This window comes from Triticum urartu, chromosome 3, assembly GCF_003073215.2.
Source record: "Triticum urartu cultivar G1812 chromosome 3, Tu2.1, whole genome shotgun sequence".
Taxonomy (NCBI): domain Eukaryota; kingdom Viridiplantae; phylum Streptophyta; class Magnoliopsida; order Poales; family Poaceae; genus Triticum; species Triticum urartu.
Window position 1 is genome coordinate 132,240,197 of NC_053024.1, and position 14,957 is coordinate 132,255,153.

Consider the following 14,957-nt stretch of genomic DNA (forward strand, 5'->3'; position numbering starts at 1 on the left):
TAAGCTCATAAATAAAAATACTATGGAAAAACCTACCGGAGTTATCAATGAGAATCTTAATAATTTTGATGAAGATGATTCTGGAATTTTTCGTTATTTACTTGATGAATCTTTGAAAGATGCTTGGTATAGACTACTAAGAATAAGGGCTAGTTATGTGCCTCAATATCAAATTGAAGTCTACTTAAAAAGCTTTTATATTGCCCTTCCTTCCTCTTTTAAGCATGTCTTAGATTCTATATTTGAGGAAGGTTTTCTTGAAGGGGATGTCGTAGATACTTATGAAAAAATTAAAACCATATTTGGTCACCCCATGAATGAGAAATTTGAATCTACATCTCTTTTGCTCTCTTACCAAAATGAATCTATTAAAGAGATGAAGGCTAGTCTAGATAGAAATTTCCGAAACATACCTAATATTTATCCTACCATTAATAGACATGCGCTTTATCAAAATAGAAGGATTAATTTTATAGATAGCAAGTTTGCTCTTTTCTTTCCTAATACCAAAGATGGCAATACCTAGATCTATACTTGCTTGTTATGCCTAGCTAGGGGCGTTAAACAATAGCGCTTGTTGGGAGGCAACCCAATTTTATTTTTATTCCCGATTTTTGATCATGTTTAGTAATAAATAATTTATTTAGCCTCTGATTTGGTTGTGTTTTTTGTGTTTAATTAGTGTTTGTGCCAAGTACAACCGTTGGGAAGACTTGGGGAAAGTCTTGCTGAACTTGCTGTAAAAAACAGAAACTGTAGGGCTCACGAGAACTGCTGTCATTTTTATTTGGAAGGTGCTATTTAGTTAATTATTTTTGCAGATGATTAATATATAAATTCCTCACGTCCAGAAATTTATTTTAGAATTTTTGGGGTTCCATATCTTGCGCTAGCTACATATTACTACAGACTGTTATGTTTTTGACAGATTCTGTTTTTCGTGTGTTGTTTGCTTATTTTGATGAATCTATGGCTAGTAAAATAGTTTATAAACCACAAAGAAGTTGTAATGCAGTAGGTATAACACCAATATAAATAAAGAATGAGTTCATTACAGTACCTTGAAGTGGTCTTTTGTTTTCTTTCGCTAACGGAGCTCATGAGATTTTCTACTTTAAGTTTTGTGTTGTGAAGTTTTCAAGTTTTGGGTAAAGATTTGATGGATCGTGGAACAAGGAGTGGCAAGAGCCTAATATTGGGGATGCCCATGGCACCCCCAAGATAATCCAAGGACACCTAAAATCCAAAGCTTGGGGATGCCCCGGAAGGCATCCCCTCTTTCGTGTACTTCTATCGGTAACTTTACTTGGAGCTATATTTTTATTCACCACATGATATGTGTTTTGCTTGGAGCGTATTTTATGATTTGAGTCTTTTCTTGTTAATTTACCACAATCATCCTTGCTGTACACACATTTTGAGAGAGCCATACATAATTTGGAATTTGATAGAATACTCTATGTGCTTCACTTATATCTTTTGACCCCTATAGTTTTACTCTAGTGCTTCACGTATATCTTTTGAGTTTTATAGTTTTGCTCTATAGCTTCACTTATATTTTCTTTTAGATCACAGTGGTGGATTTGTTTTATAGAAACTATTGATCTCTCATGCTTCACTTAGATTATTTTTAGAGTCTTAATAGCATGGTAATTTGCTTAAAATCCTAATATGCTTGGGATGCAATATTAATAATAAAACTTTCTTATGAGTGTGTTGAATACTAAGAAAAGTTTGATGCTTGATGATTGTTGTGAGATATGTATGGAGGTAATAATATCAAAGTTGTGCTAGTTGAGTAGTTGCGAAATTGAGAAATACTTGTGCTGAAGTTTGCAAGTCCCGTAGCATGCACGTATGGTAAACGTTATGCAACAAATTTCAAACATGAGGTGTGATTTGATTGTCTTCCTTATGAGTGGCGGTTGGGGACGAGTGATGGTCTTTTCCTACCAATCTATCCCCCTAGGAGCATGCACGTAGTGCCAAATTTTTTGATGACTTGTAGATTTTTGCAATTAAGTATGTGAGTTCTTTATGACTAATGTTGAGTCCATGGATTATACGTACTCTTACCCTTCCATCCTTGCTAGCCTCTTCGGTACCGTGCATTGCCCTTTCTCACATTGAGAGTTGGCGCAAACTACGCCGGTGCATCCAAACCCCGTGATATGATACGCTTTTTCACACATAAACCTCCTTATATCTTCCTCAAAACAGCCACCATACCTACCTATTATGGCATTTCCATAGCCATTCTGAGATATATTGCCATGCAACTTTCCATCATTCTGTTCATCATGACACATTCATCATTTTCATATTGCTTAGCATGATCATGTAGTTGACATAGTATTTGTGGCAAAGCCACCATTCATAATTATTTCATACATGTCACTCTTGATTCATTGCATATCCCGGTACATCGCCGGAGGCATTCGTATAGATTCATCTTTATTCTAGTATCGAGTTGTAATCATTGAGTTGTAAATAAATAGAAGTGTGATGATCATCATTATTAGAGCATTGTCCCAAGTGAGGAATAAAAAAAGAGAAAGGCCATAAAAAAGAGAAGGCCCAAAAAAAGAAAGGCCATAAAAAAGGAAAGGCCCAAAAAATGAGAGAAAAAGAGAGAAGGGACAATGTTACTATCGTTTTACCACACTTGTGATTCAAAGTAGCACCATGATCTTCATAGTAGAGAGTCTCTCATGTTATCACTTTCATATACTAGTGGGAATTTTTCATTATAGAAATTGGCTTGTATATTCCAACAACGGGCCTCCTCAAGTGCCCTAGGTTTTCGTGAGCAAGCAAGTTGGATGCACACCCACTAGTTTCTTTTGTTGAGCTTTCATACATTTATAGCTCTAGTGCATCCGTTGCATGGCAGTCCCTACTCCTTGCATTAACATCAATGGGTGGGCATCTCCATAGCCCATTGATTAGCCTCGGTGACGAAAATGAAACATGACTAAACTATATGATTTTGTAGGGATGAACTTTCTTTGGCCATGTTATTTGGAGAAGACATAATTGGTTAGTTAGTATGCTTGAAGTATAATCATTTTTATGTCAATATGAGCTTTTGTCTTAAATCTGAATATTCATACCACAATTAAGAAGAATTACATCAAAATTATGCCAAGTAGCACTCCGCATCAAAAATTCTGTTTTTATCATCTACCTACTCGAGGATGAGCAGGAATTAAGCTTGGGGATGCTTGATACGTCTCCAACGTATCTATAATTTTTGATTGCTCCATGCTATATTATCTACTGTTTTGGACCACATTGGGCTTTATTTTCCACTTTTATATTATTTCTGGGACTAACCTATTAACCGGAGGCCCAACCCATAATTGCTGTTTTTTTGCCTATTTCAGTGTTTCGGAGAAACAGAATATTAAACGGAGTCCAAACGGAACGAAATCTTCGGAAACGTGATTTTCTCATCAGATAAGATCCAGGAGACTTGGACCCTCCGTCAAGAAAGCCACGAGGTGGTCACGAGGGTGGAGGGCGCCCCCTAGGGCGCGCCCCCTGCCTCGTGGGCCCCTCGAAGCTCCACCGACGTACTCCTTCCTCCTATATATACCTACGTACCCCCAAACGATTGGGGACGGAGCCAAAAACCTAATTCCACCGCAGCAACTTTCTGTATCCACGAGATCCCATCTTGGGGCCTGTTCCGGAGCTCCGCCGGAAGGGGAATCGATCACGCAGGGCTACTACATCATCATCCAAGCCCCTCCGATGAAGTGTGAGTAGTTTACTTCAGACCTACTGGTCCATAGTTGGTAGCTAGATGGCTTCTTCTCTCTTTTTGGATCTCAATACAATGTTCTCCCCCTCTCTCGTGGAGATCTATTCGATGTAATCTTCTTTTTGTGGTGTGTCTATTGAGACCGATGAATTGTGGGTTTATGATCTAATTTATCTATGAATAATATTTGAATCTTCTCTGAATTCTTTTATGTATGACTGGTCATCTTTGCAAGTTTCATCGAATTATCAGTTTGGTTTTGGCCTACTAGATTGGTTGTTATTGCCATGGGAGAAGTGCTTAGCTTTGGGTTCGATCTTGCGGTGTCCTTTCCCAGTGACAGAAGGGGCAGCAAGGCACGTATTGTATTGTTGCCATCGAGGATAACAAGATGGGGTTTTTATCATATTGCATGAAACTATCCCTCTACATCATGTCATCTTGCTTAATGTGTTACTCTGTTTTTAACATAATACTCTAGATGCATGCTGGATAGCGGTCGATGAGTGGAGTAATAGTAGTAGATGCAGGCATGAGTCGGTCTACTTGTCTCGGACGTGATGCCTATATACATGATCATACCTAGATATTCTCATAACTATGCTCAATTCTGTCAATTGCTCAACAGTAATTTGTTCACCCACCGTAGAATACTTATGATCTTGTGAGAAGCCTCTAGTGAAACCTATGGCCACGGGTCTCTTTCTCATCATATCAATCTCCATCACTTTATTATTTATTTGCTTTTACTTTTCCTTTTACTTTTCACTTTGCATGTCTATACTAAAAATACCAAAAATATTATTTATCATCTCTATTAGATCTCACTTTCGTAAGTGACCGTGAAGGGATTGACATCCCCTAAGCGCGTTGGTTGCGTTGAGCTATTATTTTTGTGTAGGTACGAGGGACGCACGCGTAGCCTCCTACTGGATTGATACCTTGGTTCTCAAAAACTAAGGGAAATACTTACGCTACTTTGCTGCATCATCCTCTCCTCTTTGGGAAAATCCAACGCAGTGCTCAAGAGGTAGCATGGTGAACCCTTCCGTCTTTCAAGCAGCTGAGCTGGGGTGGAACACAATGCAGCAGGAGTAGGACAAATGACACAAGCTTTTCTTTGACACATATCTGTAACACAATTAATTGTGCAAGGGCTTGTTTGAATTTGAGGATTCTAACAATAAGAGATAGGAAATAGACAGGAATAAGATAGTAATGCATGTGCAAAACAGAGAATTTAAAATCACAGGATTTCTGCCAATCTGGGTGTTTGGTTTAGAAGAATTGGAAGATCACAGGATGCAAAGAAGCACGGTGAGATTAAGTCCAACCACAAGAAAATGTACGCTTATAATGCTATTATACTACTATCTCTTAGTCTTGTGCTTTATGAATAGGAATTTGAAAAGGAGGACAAGTGGAAATTAAAATTCCCATGGTTTTTCTTTCAAGGAGACACTAAAGGAACTAATCCTATAGTTTTCCTTTTCTCCATTCCTTTGAACCAAATGCATGAATAGTAGTACCATAGGAAACTTTCCGATTCCTATGTTTTTCCTTCACTTTTCCTTTCAAGCACTGGCGATTCTAGTAGGTAGGCTAGAGCAAGGAAAAGCCTACACTCAAAAAAAAGTTTTGTGCTAATTCTACTACTTTGGACCCAGGCCACTGCCCTACTAGTTCAACTCCCAGGCCCATCGACAAATTCACAGCTCAAATGCGCAGAGATAAATAATGATGGCGTTCAAGAGAGTCCATCATGGATAGCTAAGTTGCCTGGTTCCTCACTTCTTGTCATATAGTAGGATAAAATAATCGTATTTCACGTTACTATGTGTGCTCAATGGACAATATGTATAACATGTAGAGTAAAAAAGAGATGCAACAAGTGTACAACCTCTTTGGCGAAGCCATGTTGATCTCAGCGTGGTTGGGTTGGTCGGTGAGGATGCTCCATCTGACTTGGTTGTCGTAGGAGGGGAAGAAGATCTTTGGCGTCTGGAGATGGAGTCTTGGGTACTGTGTCGGTGTCGAAACCGGCGGATCTCAGGTAGGGGGTCCCGAACTGTGCATCTGAGGTTGATGGTAACAGGAGACAGGGGCATGATGTTTTACCCAGGTTCGAGCCCTCTTGATGGAGGTAAAACCCTACCTCCTGCTTGATTAATATTGATGAGTATGGGGGTTACAAGAATTGATCTACCTCGAGATCGCAATGGCTAAAACCCTAGAAGTCTAGCCTATGTGATTATGATCGTCTCTACGGAATAAGCCCTCCGGTTTATATAGACACCGGAGGGGACTAGGGTTATACAAAGTCGGTTACAAAGAAAGGAATCTTCATATCCGAACGCCAAGCTTGGCATCCACGCCAAGGAGAGTCCCATCCGGACATGGGTGAGAGTCTTCGGTCTTGTATCTTCGTAGCCCATCAGTTCGGCCCATGTCCAACAGGTCGGACGCCCGAGGACCCCTTAGTCCAGGACTACCTCAGTAGCCCCTGAACCAGGCTTCAATGACGAGGTGTCCGGCACGCAAAATGTCTTCAGCATTGCAAGGTGGGTTCCTCCTCTGAATACTCCAAAATAGCCTTCGAACACAAAGAACGTGTCCGGATCTACAAAACAAGTACCACACACCACCACAGAGAATATAATATTTCATGAGTCCAATCTGCTGACAATCTTTTTGTAACGTGACATCACGTCCCTGCCAGGTTATTATTTCGAACCGTTTTTAGCCTGTCGCTCCATGTTTCGAGACGCGGTTTTATTGGCATGTTTTGTTGAAGCAGAGATCGTGTCCGCTTATTGCGGGATTCTTATCAATACGGGCTTGGGTATCCCAACCATTCTGTTGGCATGATTCCTTAGGAATAGGCAGGTTTTAAGGCCTAGGTGGAGACGTTCGATATTCATCGTCTTTAGAATGGGGCTACGACCCGTCTTTCTCCTTTACGCCAACCCTTTCCTCAAGCTCTCCAACCTCGAGTTCTAGCACCCAAGGTTCAATCTAAGTGCTTCGAGCTTCCCAGTCATGTTCGAACCTAGCCTTCAAGGCCGGTGGGTGGCTTCCTCTGTCACAGAGGAGGATATTGCGAAGCTCCAGGCGGCAAGGTACCTGACCGTGGAAATCCCCCATAGGCTTCCTGCTCAAGGGAAGGTTATTCCTACCCCCAGATCCGGCGTGAGTGTTGTATTCATCTCCCACTTCCTCCGAGGGCTAGGGTTCGCTCTTCACCCCTTTGTTCGGGGGCTCATGTTCTATTACGGGCTAGATTTTCATGATCTAGCCTCGGACACTTTTCTTCTCACCTTGGTGTTCATCGTCATGGGCGAGGCCTTTCTCCGTATTCCCCCACACTTCGGCTTATGGCTCAAGATCTTTAATGTGAAGCCGAAGGTGATCGAGGGGAAACAAGCGGAGTGTGGTGGCGCCACAGTGAGCAAGCTCACTAACGCTCTTTGGCTAAAGGGATCCTTCTCAGAATCTTCCAACTTATGGCAGCGGGAGTGGTTTTACATCACTGAACCCCGTGGTACCAAGTGGCCAGCTACACTTGCGTTCCGATTCGGCCCTCCAATTCAACTCGCTTCATGGATCAACAAGGGGCTGGGCTGGGGATCAATCGACGAAGTGCAGACTCTACAGAGCCACATCCGGAGTCTCCTTGAGAAGGACACCGATCTCATCGACGTGATTCAAGTAATGTTAGTCCACCGGGTCCTCCCGTGCCAGTGACGGCCCCTCCATATCTGGGAGTTTAATCCAGAAGGACCATGAACCCTTCAGCACTTCTTCGGCATGACACACAGAGGAATGTGGAAGTTATTTTTTGGGACACGAAAACAGTGGCCGGACACCACCGAGGACATCGGCCTTGACTGCAATCATCCGGATACCTCATTTAGCACTTGACTCCTGGACACCGCATAATTAAATATTGCATGATAAGATACTGAGAAAACCATCTTTTTCCAGGGCTGGACGAAGAAGGCGGAGCGAATTAGGTGTTCGGCTCCTCTTCCCGAAGATTTAGCTAGTCCTATGTTAACAAGGATGCTGGTCCCGGCACCATTCCAGGTGCCGGTGAAAGAGTACAATGAGGATAGCAGGAAGGCCAAAGGTGTCCTCCATTCCGAAGGTACACCAAACACTGTGTCCGGAGAGGTTAAGGTTCCCTCTTTCGAAGATAAAAGAGAAGGAGAAGCTAACATCCTTCCTCCTCATGGTAAGAAAAGGGCCACCCCCACAGGTCGGGAGGTAAAGGCTCCTAAGCGGTGTAAGACGCTCCTATCAGGCGGTTCGGGTTCAGAAGATGACATTGCCGCGCAGTTCCCCCGTAAGGACGGGCCTTTAGCCGAATCATAAGTGAACAAGGGTGTTTTAAACATGCCCGTTCCTTTTCCTGTTTGAAAGGATAACATCTAGAATACATGTTCTGTAGTCCGTTACGCAGTCTTCCTCAACAATCCTCTTCAGGGGATCTTCTTCCGGAGATGATGGAAAGCGACACGCCTCCACAGGATTCCCCGCCCAATAGGGCGGACGACTTCGAGGTGTCGTCCTGGAGGATCTCTCCCGATCAACAAGTGGTGCAGAGGATAATGAAGACAAGGCCCCAAGGTGAAACATCGGTCGCCCATGGTCCGGGGTGTGTGGAGACCAACAATAAAGGCCCCGGACTATCCGGCTTACAGCCGGATACGACTATAGGGTCGGACGAACATATCCCTTCAATGGGAGTCCGGACTCCCACAGCTGCTTCCCGGGATCCGGAGGCGCCGGATACACTGATGGACATGTTGCGGTATTCGACCGTCTCGGAGGAGGAACATCGTCCCCTGATGGGTACGGTGGTTGAGAGGATTATGTCCGTGAAAAGTGGATTGAATGAAGCTTTCAAGGGCCTGCTAAGAGGCTTTGAGGTACATAATGTAATATATTTGATTGTGCTCCATACGCAAAATGTACCTGTGTATAGATAGTATCCCCTGAGACGCTGGTTGGCGTCCAAAAGGAGGCAATCAGTGGATTGAAAAAAGATATGCCCAGGAAATAATCTGATTAATTGGAACACAGGCTGTTACGTCCACAACGAATGCATACACTACAGAGGTTGCAGGTCTGGAGAAAAAACTTTATGCGGCGAATGATGACGTCATGCTTATTAACAGGCGGCTCGACGAAGCGCAAGCTTTGTTTTGAGGTAGTCAGTGTATGTATGTATAATAACATGAGCATGAGGCTAAGTATTATATACTGAGACATACATAACTGCAGATAGTGCTGCTGCGGTGCAGGCCCTTTGGGATGAACTTGCCCGAGCCAAGGAGCAAGCCTGGATGAGTAATGTGGCAGCCCAGAAGGCAGCTGATGAGTTAAAACCCGAACAGGCTGCTCGGCGCCAGTGCGAGGAGAGAATATCTACCATAGCGCGCGAGCTAAAGGAAGCCACTTCCCGGTGCGAGTTCCCCGAGAGGGATAACAAAGCCAAAACGGCCGATCTTGACAATGCCTTACGAGTGGCGAGGGAAGCACGATCCGAGTCTAGGGCGGCTCGTGAGGAGATCCGGCAAGCTAGGGAAATAGCGGCCGGTAAGCCTTTCTTATTATAGACTAAATTTGGCGATCCTAAATATGCCCCGCTTAAACAAATATGGAGCTCTCGAGACGCATTCTTGGACTTGCCGAAGAGCGCTTCAGATGCAGCGCAATTTTACCAAGCGCAAGAGGGGTATGCAACGGAGAAGCTTTTCTGGACACAATTCGGCACGCCAAAGAGCCCGCTATTTCTGAATGAACAGATGGCCCAATGGGCCGAGCTCCACAAGATATCCGGTTCTGCAATGAAGGATGTCGTGGTCCGGCTGTGGCCGACTGAATCAATTCCAAATAGTTATTTCGGTTCGGTGTAGCGGCTAATGGATGTGGTGCCGCGTATCGACGTCGTGAAGCGATCGGCGTGCATTGAAGGTGCATAGATGGCCTTTGCTCGTGTCAAGATGTATTGGGCGAAGATGAAGGCCACTGATATTGCAGCGAAGAGTCCGCCCGGGGGCAAGGACAAACACACGCCGGAGTATTATTTTGAAGATATCGTAGAGGGTGCACGCTTAATAGAGGTTCAGTGCTCAAAGGATATAGTCTTCGAGTGAATTTTCCGGAATTGTAAAAACAATATGATGATATTTTCAGGCTATGCCTAAAAGTTTTGGCTCCTCCTGTGCGGCCGTTTTTGTATAATCTGAAAGTTTTCCAGTCATCGGTTTTAGGCCCCTCGCATAAAATACAGGGGTGTTCGGAAAAGCACATGATCACTCTTGACCCAACATCTTGGTCCATGAAGGAGGTGTTAATGCAGCGAACTAGGCACTCGGACTATAGGGCTTTAACACTTTCACTTAGCCATAGGAGTTTGACGGTGGGTCTACGATATAGCCCCTGGTATGTACGCGGTTCTCCGAATACGGTGCGTTACATAGTTGACCGGAAGAACGGTCCTTCGTGAATACGAAAGGAATCGCAGAAGATTCTGATAAGTCATCGAGTGGTTGACCAGCTCTCGCTGTATCATGACAGTCAGTTTTCGGCTTTCTCTACTGCGGTGCTCATCCGGATAAACCAGGACACAAATCGCAGTCGTTCTCCCTTTACTACCCGAGCTGATAGAGCGGAACGTAAGTTAGTAAGCACAGGAGCTGGGCAACCCAACTATTGACCAAAGACATGATTCGGAGCTGATGTATATAAGGCCGAACTTGTGACGTCGAAGTGTGCTATAAAGCTGTTCAGACTTGCTGGCAATTTATTTGTTCCCATTTTGAGCCCCTGGCAATTTGTGCCGAGGTGCGTGTGTGAAACAATCGAGGAAGCAAGATTCAGTTCTTTTTTAAAGAGGGAGGAATACTGAATGTAGATTATGTTCAATAGGACCTGATTGATACATCAATTGCCATTTTACAGATAATAACACCACAACCCATGCTATTTGACATGCCGGTGGTCGAAGGTTGAGGGAGAAGGCACTTTACAAGCTCTAAATAGAGAGTATGGTCTACTAAGAATTACTTGGACGTCTTGTCGCACGTCGGCGCCGCCTTGCCTCGGTGAAAGGACTCCTTGACAGGAATAGCCTTTGGGTAGGTGAACGGGGCTGAACTCCGAAAGAGTCCGTGAGATGACCCGTCTTTGTGCCACCTGTGGTAAAAGATAAAAAATAATTAAAAGAAAAGAAAAGGAGGATATGAGTGAGCTTGTAGGCTTGTCCGTATTGTGCCTTTGCCAATGACCAGGGTATTCTAAGTACATCATTATGTACGCGCGTTACGGACTTCGTGGGTATATGAGGCGAACGACGGAGGCCGAACTGCTAATCCAGCTCTGAGATTGATCGGCACCATTTAATAGAGGCTGATGGCTTAATGGCCAATGAGATATGCGGCTTGATGAGGCCACTTAGTACTTCAACTGTGGTGGCCGTAGTATGACTCTTCGTACGGAGGGAGTGCTCCGTATTTCCATTTATTGTTATGACGCCGCATGGACCGGGCATCTTAAGTTTTGTGCGGGCGTAGAGCGGGACCGCATTAAATCGAGCAAAAGCGGTATGGCCCAGAAGTGCATGGTAGCTACTACGGAACGGGACAATATCAAAGGTCAAGCCTTTGCTTCAGAAGTTGTTCAGCGAACCAGAAACGACTTCCAGTGTGATGGAGCCCCTAGAGTGAGCTTCTACGCCGAATACTGCTCCCTTGAGGGTAGCTGTGGTGGGCATGATTCTTGAAGGATCGATGCCCATTTTGCGGACAGTGTCTTGGTAGAGTAGATTAAGGCTACTGTCGCCCTCCATAAGGACTTCCGTGAGATGGAACCCATCGATAATTGGATCAATGATCAGAGCCGCCGAAACTTCGGGACGGATATGGAGATATTTTGGGGAAAACGGCTCTATGGTGTATGCGTCCCATAGTGCGTGCCTACGCTCCCCTGTAGGGGTGTGCGTTGCGTATACCATATTTACAGTTTTTACTTTGGGGGGGAATTGTTTCTTACCACCAGTATTCGGCTGGTGAGTCTCTTCGTCATCGCTGTCACTGGGCAGCCCCTTCCCCTTGTGTTCGGCATTAAGCTTGCCAGTTTGTTTGAAGATGCAACAGCTTCTGTTGGTGTGAATAGCTGGTTTATCGGGGGTGCCATGAATCTGGCAGGGCCGATCCAGTATTTTGTTTAGATTGGATGATCCGTCCCTATGTGCCTTGAATGGCTTTTTCCGTTGACCGGGTTTGGAGCCGCTAAATCCGGCGTTGAACGCTGTGTCTTGCATTCTTTCTCTATGATTGCGACGTTTCTGTTTTTGCGTCGTGGCTTGCCATTGCTGTCTCGGACTTCGGAAGTGCCTAGATCACCGGTGTTGTTGCTTCTACGAGCGAGCGAACTGTCTTCGCCCGCGCAAAAGCGGGTCATTAGAGTGGTAAGTGTTGTCATGGACTTTAGTTTTTCTTGACCGAGGTGGCGGGCGAGCCACTCAACCTGGACGCTGTGTCTGAAGGCCGCGAGGGCTTCGGCGTCCGGATAATCGACAATTTGGTTCTTTTTAATTAGGAATTTAGTCCAGAGCTTCCTGGCTGACTCTCCGGGCTGCTGGGTGATGTAACTTAAGTCATCGGCATCTGGTGGCCGGACATATGTTCCTTGGAAGTTATTACGAAAGGCGTCTTCCAGGTCTTCCCAGATGCCAATGGAGTTCTCTGGAAGCCAGTTGAGCTAGTGCAGCACTGGTCCCTTTAGTTTTAATGGGAGGTATTTGATGGCGTGGAGATCATCACCGCGGGCCATGTGGATATGGAGAAGAAAAATCTTCAATCCATACCGCGGGATCGGTTGTTCCATCGTATGATTCGATATTCATGGGTTTAAACCACCCTGGGAATTCGTGCGCCATTACTTCATCAATGAAGCAAAGATGGTGTACGGCGCCTCTATATCAGGCCACATCGCGACGTAGCTCGGATGGAGTTCGTCTGCGGCACTCGGTTCGCACGTGATTAAGCTTGTCATGTCCGAATAGATAGCTGTCGTCGCTTGTCGGGGCACACCCCCGTGATCCGTAGATCGATCTGGCATGTCCTGCTCTACTGTCCAGGTTCTGCCGAAGGTCATATGTATATGCCCGAGCTATTTTATCCCTGCTTTTACAGCGAGGTAGTACGGGCTGGTGTTTGGCTTGGGTTGCCGCTTTGTCCCGACAACGTGGTGGTTGGTCAGCCGCATTGTGTGCTGATGGCACGGGCTCCAATGCCTCATCATCCAATTGAGGTAGTAATTTGCGCTTCTGGTAACTTTTGGGTGGTCGCTCACGGCCGTATTCCTCGGCTGCCAGGATGTTAGTCCATTTATCATTGAGCAAATCCTAATCAGCTTGAAGCTGTTGCTAATTCTTTTTCAGGCTCCTTGTAGTGGCTATTAGCCGGCGCTTAAAGCGCTCCTGCTCGAGAGATTCCTCAGGCACGATAAAATCCTCGTCGCCGAGGCTCACCTCATCCTCGGAGTGTGGGCGATAATTACTGTCCTCCGAGTCTTCGTGCATGCCCTGTTCGTCAGGGCTGACGCGCCCATCTTCCCGTTGGTCCTGTCTGGCAGTTGGCTCAATGGGGTCTTCTTTCTCTTCGGCATCGTCTGTAGTATTATTTTCTCCTGTGCCAGTATTGCTGTCTTTCTCACGGCGTGACCTAGAATGGCGCCGCTGTCGTCGACACTTTGGCTATGTCTCGGGAGGTTTATCTTCCACTGGGTCTTCTTTGTCATCGCCATTGATTTCTTTGGGTGTGTCCACCATGTACACATCGTAGGAGGAGGTGGCCGTCCAGCGCCCGGTAAATGGCGGGTTTTGGGACTGCTCCTTTTTGGCATCGTCGTCCATACCATCGATGTCTCTGGAGTCGTAGTCGAGCATGTTGGTTAGATCTCTGATAGTGGCTATTAAGTGGGAGGTGGGTGGGCGCGAAATTCCCCGTCATCAGCCCCCAGTTAAAACCGGATATAATTCGGCTGTGAGTCCCCTGCTAAAGAGAGGGTTTTTAATGAGTTTAGCACATCGCCTAAAGTTGAGTGCTGGAAGATGTCCGCGGAACTGAATTCGAGGACCGGCGTGTGGTAAGGCTTGTCGGACGCGGATGCACGAAGTTCGGAACCAATGACCAGAGATGAGTCCGGGGGTCCACTGACGCAGACCTCGCTCGAAGTTAGGTCTGTGTGCGACTCCAACGCCGCTGAGTCTGCGGCTTCCGTAGCGGGGTTGAGCTTCCCGTCTTTGGATGGCGCAAGCTGCTCGGAATCCAGGGCCAGAGCGCTTACAGGCGCAATCTCCCGTGTATGGTCCGATGACAGATTTAGGTCAAGTTCATCGTGTTGGCAGGGAGTGGCTGCCATGGGCTCAAATCCGTCGAAGATCAAGTCTCCACGGATATCAACGATGCAGTTCAAGCTTCCAAACCTGACCTGACCGCCAGGGGTGTAGCTGTCGTTCTGCTCTAGATGTCCAAGCGAGTTGGCCCCCAGTGCGAAGCCGCCGAATACGAAGATCTGGCCAGGGAGAAAGACATCCCCCTGGCAGCATTGTTGTAGATGATGGATGGGGCCATCGAACCTTCTGACGACGGCATAGCGGAACTCGCAATGAAAGCGCGAATGTCGGTGTCGAAACCGGCGGATCTTGGGTAGGGGGTCCCGAACTGTGCGTCTGAGGTTGATGGTAACAGTAGACAAGGGACACGATGTTTTACCCGGATTCGGGCCCTCTTGATGGAGGTAAAACCCTAGGTCCTGCTTGATTAATATTAATGAGTATGGGGGTTACAAGAGTTGATCTACCACGAGATCGCAATGGCTAAAACCCTAGAAGTGTTGCCTATGTGATTATGATCGTCTCTATGGAATAAGCCCTCCGGTTTATATAGACACTGGAGGGGACTAGGGTTATACAAAGTCGGTTACAAAGAAAGGAATCTTCATACCCGAACGCAAAGCTTGCTATGCACGCCAAGGAGTGCCCCATACAGACATGGGTGGGAGTCTTCGGTCTTGTATCTTCGTAGCCCATCAGTCCGACCCATGTCCAACAGGTCGGACGCCCGAGGACCCATTAGTCCAGGACTCCCTCATACTGCTCCGCTGTGATGTAGGGTTT